Genomic DNA, 7815 nt, shown 5'->3' with positions numbered 1-7815 from the left:
GAATATCGAAGTTGTAACAAGATATGTTTTCATAAATATGTTCAATGTAGTAAAAAAAGATATGTATTTAGGTTCTTGAATGGCCTAAATGAATCCTATTATGCACTTAGGTCACATATCATCACTATGGAACCATTTCTAACACTAGACAAGGCTTATAGCCTAGTATTAAGAGCTAAATCAAATATAAACTTGTATGTAACAAAACCTCTGTCAGAATTGAATGCTATGACGATGATTAATAGCACTAAGGGAAAGAACAAGAATGATTTGATCTATAGTCATTGTGATGTCACGACCCAAGTCCGGGGCATGACCGGCGCAAAAGTATCTATAAGAGTTACCCTCTTAACTCATGCAAGCCTAAGATAGATAATATAGCAATAACTATATTTGCCTCATGGGAACCATCACCATGGAATCATATGTAAACAAATATAAACATGATTATATCATATAACATAATGTATATAAAATCTATTTGCACTCTTACATGCTCATTATTGCGAAAGAAACATAAAATGAAATCCAGTGTTTACACTATCTTGTGGCAAACACAAAACATAAGCCATCTCATGGCAATATCCATAGTGTTAATTATTACATGACATAACAAGTTAAAATCCATAACAGTCAAATATAAAAGACCAAACTGAACTAAACCAAACCCAACAGAGTATGACTTGGAATAGAAGGCTAACACCTACTAAATTCCATGACCAAAACTAATTGTAAAAGGAGTTTCCTTCAAAAGACAACGAACCAAGCACTCTACTGATCTGAAATAACAAGCGCATGTGAGTTATAAATAACTCTGTGAGCAGATACGGGGAAAAGGAACAAGCAAATGGGGAAGAGTATTTAATAAATACACTTTCAGAAATATGCAAATAAATATTTAACTAATGTTTTGCAAAACCCTCCTTTCCAAACATAACTATAAATCACCTCTCGCTTTTTCAAAGGACAAACCCACTTTATTAAGTGTATCAAATATTTCCATGGTCTCCAATCCTACTATTTTTTAAACGAAACATGGACCAAATCATCCCGTAGTTTCCAAGTCTACTATCTTTCAAACAACTTGAGAAACATATGTCCACCATAACCTCTTATCCAATATCATTTAAATGGAACAAGGATAGATAAAATGTTTCCATAAACCATAGTTTGAAAACAACTCTTAAGTTTTAAAAAATACTAAAGTTTGGAACTCAATTTAAGAAAGTTAGATAAAATTGAATTAAACATCAATTGAAGAGTATATGAAACATAAATCAAGCTTATTAAAGATTTAGTTCTAAAATAAACTCATTTTCCTCTTTAGGAAACCTTTTGAAAATGTTGTATTTCAAAATAAGCCTGATCTATTAATACATTGGCCCCATGTATCGATAGATTATTTCATCTATCAATACATTGCTCCAACGTATCGATAGATCTGAAGAAGAATGCCAACCCATCAGTTCTGTGTTGAATCTATTGATACACTGGTTCCATATATAGATATATTAGCTACATAATGCACATTTTCAGCATAGAACTCATTTTTAGGACCTCAACCAAGACTATTAATCACCCATAGTCAAGTAAGTGGTTTTAAAACATCAAATAGACAATAATTACGATACAAATCATCATTTCAATTATGAATTCAATAATAATCTTAGTCTAAATCCAACACATTAGACATTAAATTAATCAATTATGGAGCTTTAGCCAAGGACAACCAAATCTCCTTATGTCATCACACTAATCTGAATGGTCCATTGCTTATAGCCGACAACCATTCAATAAAAAGTGGTAGAGCGAATCTCGAGAAATTACATCAACTGGCTCAAGCTGTCAGTCATTGTGCACAATGGTTAATGCCTTTTGCTAGTAGCTACAAGTCCTTATACCGATAGGCTCCAACAAACACATTTCAATTAATGAAATAATCAGGAAATATAATCATTCCAAAAGGTGAAACCTATCACTAACATAATCATAGAGGTTGAAACTTAACCATAAACTAAACTCAATCAACCATATCAAATATTCCAAACTAATTGACAATAAATACCATGGCCTTATCAAAAAGAAATAAATTCTCACATTTACACTTAAAATCATCAGTCATACATTAATCATAGATGAATGAGATGTTGAGATGTCAAAACTTTGAAAGGCTTATTCCCCATTTTCAAACCACTACAAAGTAGACTATACATACTTAGTCTATAATTTTCATCAAAACATATTTCTAAACACTTGTTCACAACACAAACTCACTAAAATTAATTCATATGCAAGGTTGTAGAATAAGCATGCTTAATCATATTAAAACAATTAAAACCGTCGCATCTACCCACTTCAAATAAGAGTGCCTTACTCTCCATCAGCATTTGTCGAACAATTAGCTTTCCAAAGGTTCAAACTTTTTCCACAACACCTATCACAAAAGTTTCCATCATTAATATTATATTCTTAACAAAAATCTTCGACCAATGATCATATAATCATTCCATAAGTAATTTCTAGCAATTAATCTAACTCTAGCTAAATGATTTAAATCTACTTCTAGCTAGAGTTAAAGCAACTTTACTTAGATGAGCTTGAGAGTTAAAACCTAAGTTGTTCATGAACAAAACAAATTTTTAGAATTTTTAATTTTGGAAATTCAAAACCTTAGTTTAAAAGGTTTAAAACAAAAAGCTTTACCTTCCAAAATTCTTAGAATCAATTTCCAAGCTTGAAGATGACTTTTACTACTTGAAATCCATAATTTTGTTGAAGATGAGAGTTGAGAGAAAAAAGGAAGAAGGTGGTTGTGTTTTTCAGGAAAAATCACGTTTTTAGCCAAATTAGGTAAAGTATAAGGTTTTAGGGTTTTTAAATAAGTAAGAAAAACAAAAATAACCTTATTTTTTTAAGTCTACGCCTAATGTATTGATACATAAGGGTAATGTGCCGATACATTTTGCCCTGGGTTTCATGTATTGATACATGATGAACATGTATCTATACATGTTCATAAAAGTCCTTTTTTGGGTTTGATGCATTGATACATTTTGTCTAAAATGTAGTTTTTAAGTCCAAAAATCATCCCATTTGACCCCATAAAGGTACCAACTCTCATATAAACATATTTGGTTACTAAAACATGATATTTCTCAATCAAAATGGTCTAAAATTTTAAGTTCAAAACATCAAAATAATAGCTCACCAAGTTAGGTTACAAATCTAGTCTAATTAAGAAGTGGGGTTTCACATGAGGTAAGAAAGGTCATGTGAAGAAGAAATGCTACCACATTTTTTTTTAGAATTTTAAGTTTACAAAAAGAAAGCCTAACTATTTTAAGAACAAATCTACCACTAACAATGTTGTTAGATCTCATCAGTTTGAATAGGAGAAGGAAACTACTAACACTATGTCTTAACTAACTCCGATAAGGAATCAAGTTTAGAAATTAATGGCTTTCATTGGTGATGATGGTGACAACAATGATGATTTAACCAAATCACCAACTAATCAACAGGCTAAACCTACTCTTGTTAATTCCACTGTAGCAGGTATAATTATGAATTCTCTTAAAGCAAACAATGTTTCTGCACATAAGTCTTTCAAATTCAATTCAATTCTGTTAGATTATAAAACTTTGATTGTTGATACAAGTGCATCGGATCATATTACATGCTCCGTGAAATGTGTTCATTCCTACAAAATTGTTTCTAATATGTTTATTCATCTCCCTAATAATGCTAAGGCATCTTTAACTCATGTAGGTACTATCAATATCTCTAAATCTTTAACTCTTGCCGTTGTTCTTTATGTACCTTTGTTCAACTTTAATCTCATTTCTATTAACAAACTCACGAAATCAAAACAATATTGGTTTGCATTTACTGATAGTTATTTTGTCATTCAAGGTCTTACTTGATGGACAGTTATTGGGCTTGCTAAAGTCATTGAAGGATTTTATCTCATCCAAGGCTTTCAAGAAGCACAATATCTTAGAAATTTCAATTTAAATAATTTTGTAAAATTTCCTAAACATTCAATGGTTTGTACTATTCTTTTTTATGATTTTGATTTGTGGCATTATAAGTTAAGCCACGTTTCTTTTCAAAGAATAAAGGATATTCAAAAGACATGTGATGATATTTCTTATAATGCAAATCTACATTGTGAAATTTGTCCATTAGCAAAACAGAAAAAATTGTCTTTTCCAAATCATATACAAAGTACCACTTTTGCATTTGAATTAGTTCATATTGATCTCTAGGGTCCTTATTCAATTTCAACTTCAAAAAAACATCTATATTTTCTCACAATGGTTCATGATTTCAGTAAATTCACCTGGATTTTTCTTATGAGACATAAATATGACATTTCAACTATTTTACCTTCATTTTTCAATTTGATTTTAAATCAATTCAATGTCTCCATCAAACAAATTAGATCTGATCATGCATAGAGTTTAAGTTAAATGATTTGTACGTCTCTAAAGAAATAGTGCATCAAATGTCTTGTGTTGAGACTTTTCAACAAAATGGTGCTGTGGAAAGAAAGCACTAGCATCTATTAGTGATTGTAAGAGCTTTATTGTTTCATTTTGTACTACCTCCTTCTTTTTAGGGTGATGCAATCTTAGTGGTAGCTCATATTGTAAACAGAATTCCTACTTCAATCTTAAATAACAAGACTCCATTTGAAATTCTGTACCAAAAGCCTTTTTTTTTATTCTTATTTAAGAGTCTTTAGTAGTCTTTATTATGCTTTTACCTTATCCATCATAGAAAGAAAATAGAACCTAGAGCTAGGAAATGTGTGTTTATAGGATATCCCAAAGGCATTAAAGGATACAAACTATATGATCTAGATGCACACAAAGTCATCATATTTAGAGATGTAATTTTTCACGAACAAATATTTCCTTTCATTCAAAAATGCATTTTGCACATTGTAATGAATTTTCTAAATCACCTTCTGTTTATATTAGTAATCCTAGTCTAAATCATATTTTTCTCTAAAAAATTCTTCTTACCTTGATCATTGTAAAATGGGTTCTTGTGATAGAAAGAGCAAGTGTTGCAAACAAGTAAAAGATGTACCAGAGGCGACGGAGAAGAAGATCAGAGCTATTCTTAAAGTATTGAGTGTTGTGGCAAGAGGAAGAGAATAAAAAGAGAACAAGTAAAAGAATAAAAAAGTACAAGAGAATTAGAGAAAGAACCCTTGGAAAAATGAAAGTCCCCTAAATGAATTGTCAAGATTTTATATATAGTGCCAAAAATGGTGAATTCTCAAGAATAAGCTTTAATGCACATAATGAATGGCATTATTAAGAAAAGTTTAATGTGAATAACTGTTATTTTAACTCATTATGTGGATATTAAAATGGTGATTTTATTGCATATAATGAGTAACAGTTAAAAACTCATTATATAACCATTGAAATAATTAGGTATGACAAAACTTGTTCTCGAGTAGAAGATAATAGAGAAAAGTTATACGCGAAAAGCTATATGAGAACACGTTAAGAGGAAAAGTTGTACGTGAACAAGTACACAAGAACAAAGTAAGAGGAAGAAACACTTATACTTTAGAAAAAGGTTAAGAAGGAGACCTTTTAACTACCTCCATATCTGAGCCACCAAGCAAAACTCTCTAGAACATCTCAAGATGAAAGTAACCCATGAACTCTGTCACTTATTTCGAGTTGTTTTCACTATTATCTATGTGAAGTGGTTATTCTATGCGAAGTAATTATTTCACTTGTATTAGTTGTTTCGCATGAAATAGGGCTCTATTTACTCTAAGTGTTTTGCATGAAATGTTTCACTTGTTCTAATTCTTCTGCGTGAAGTAATGACTCATTTGCTGCAGTAGTTTTATGTGAAGTAGTGCTTCACTTACTCTAGTTGTTTTGCTTTAAGTAATGCTTCACTTGTTCTAGTTGTTCTCATTATTCTCTATATAACACTAAATTGTAAAACAATTCTTAAAGATAAGAAATTAGTAGCCAAAATCAACTGTCTACAATCGTATACCTGTTAATGTGTTTTATAATGAATATCCTTCATCTAGTGTACCATCCTATTCCAATGAAAATATTATACATCCTTCATATATTGACACTACTACTTTTACTCATAGTCCTAATCCTAGTCTTACTATGCATAGTCCTTTTTTTGTTTCTGAATCTTAATTCTCTTTTGTTAGATTCACCTATTCATACAAAGAGTAATAGAATTAGACAAATTCCTAAATACCTTAAAGCTTACCAATGTGAATTACCTTCTAAAACTAAACCCGTCACTTGTCATCCTATTACTAATTTTCTATCATCTAGCCAATTGTTTACATAGCACAAATCCATTATCGTTTTTCTTTATCATACACAAAAACCTCCACACTTTTATCAAGCTATACATCATCATCATCATTGAAGAGAAGCCATAAAGGTTGAATTAGATGCTTTAAAAAGCAACGTTACATGGAGCATAGTCAATTTACCTCTTGGTGTTCATTAAATTAAATGCAAATGGGTTTAAAAGGTAAAGATGCATGTTGATGGTAGTATTGAGAGATTCGGAGTAAAGTCAGTGGCTAAAAGATCTAGCCAAAAGGAAGCGTTTGATTACCATGAGAGTTTTAATCCTACAACTAAACAAACTACAATGAAAATCTTCCTTGCTCAAGCTGTTGTGCAAGGTTGGTTTTGTCCCAATTAGATATTAATAATGTTTTTTTGAATGGTGATCTAGATGAAATTGTCTATATGGATCTACCACAATATTATTAGCTTCAAGGGAGTATCTTACAAATTCTGAGCCTGTTTATAGGCTTTATAAGTCTCTATATGGCCCAAAACAAGCTTCTAGCTAGTGGAATAAAAAATTTACTGAATCATTGTTTAAGTATGGCTTTACTCAGTCTAAGTCAAATTATTTTTTGTTTACAAAGTCCACTAGTGATGGAGAATTTGCAACTTTACTAGTGTATGTTGATGACATTGTTATTAGAAGTACCTTAAATCAATTAGTTGCTAAAGTGAAAGAATATTTGAGCACACCAGTTTAAACTCAAGGATCTTGGTGCCTTAAAGTATTTCCTTGGACTTGAAATAACCAAATCAGCTAAAGGAATCATGGTTTGTCAAAGAAATTATACTGTAGATATGTTGGAAAAGTGTGGGTTACTTGGTGCAAAACTTATTTTCACACTCATAAATTATAACCACAAACTTTGCAAGAATACTAAAAGTGATGATTTAGTTGATGCAACTAGATATACAGAATTAGTAAGACAATTGTTATATCTAACTTTCACAAGACCAGATATAGCATATGCCACACATGTTTTGTCACAATTTATGGAGAAGCTTAGTCAAACACATTTATTTGCAACCTTCAAAGTACTAAAGTATTTGAAAAATGCTCCTAAACAAGGTATTTTGTTGAGTTTAGATTTAGAACTTTGTTTAAAGGCATATGTAGATAGTGATTGGGCTAGTTGTGTAGATATAAGAAGGTCAGTTTCTGGTTTTTGTATATTCATTGGTCATTCTTTAATTAGTTGCGAATCTCGAAAGCAGAATGTTGTAGCAAAGAGTTCAACTGAAGCAGATTATAAGTATATGGCTAATGCTTGCTATGAAATTGTATTATGGGATTAAAGATACCAGAACTGTGGAACTTTATTATGACAGTTAGTCTGCCATAAACATATGCAAAAATCATGTTTTTCATAAGCGAACTCAACACATAGAACTAGATTGTCATTTTATCTGAGACAAGGTTCAATCCAGAGTTATGGCTTTAAAGTAT

The sequence above is a fragment of the Theobroma cacao genome, chromosome 1 (genome assembly GCF_000208745.1).
Source record: "Theobroma cacao cultivar B97-61/B2 chromosome 1, Criollo_cocoa_genome_V2, whole genome shotgun sequence".
NCBI lineage: Eukaryota > Viridiplantae > Streptophyta > Magnoliopsida > Malvales > Malvaceae > Theobroma > Theobroma cacao.
This window is presented reverse-complemented; position numbering follows the sequence as displayed.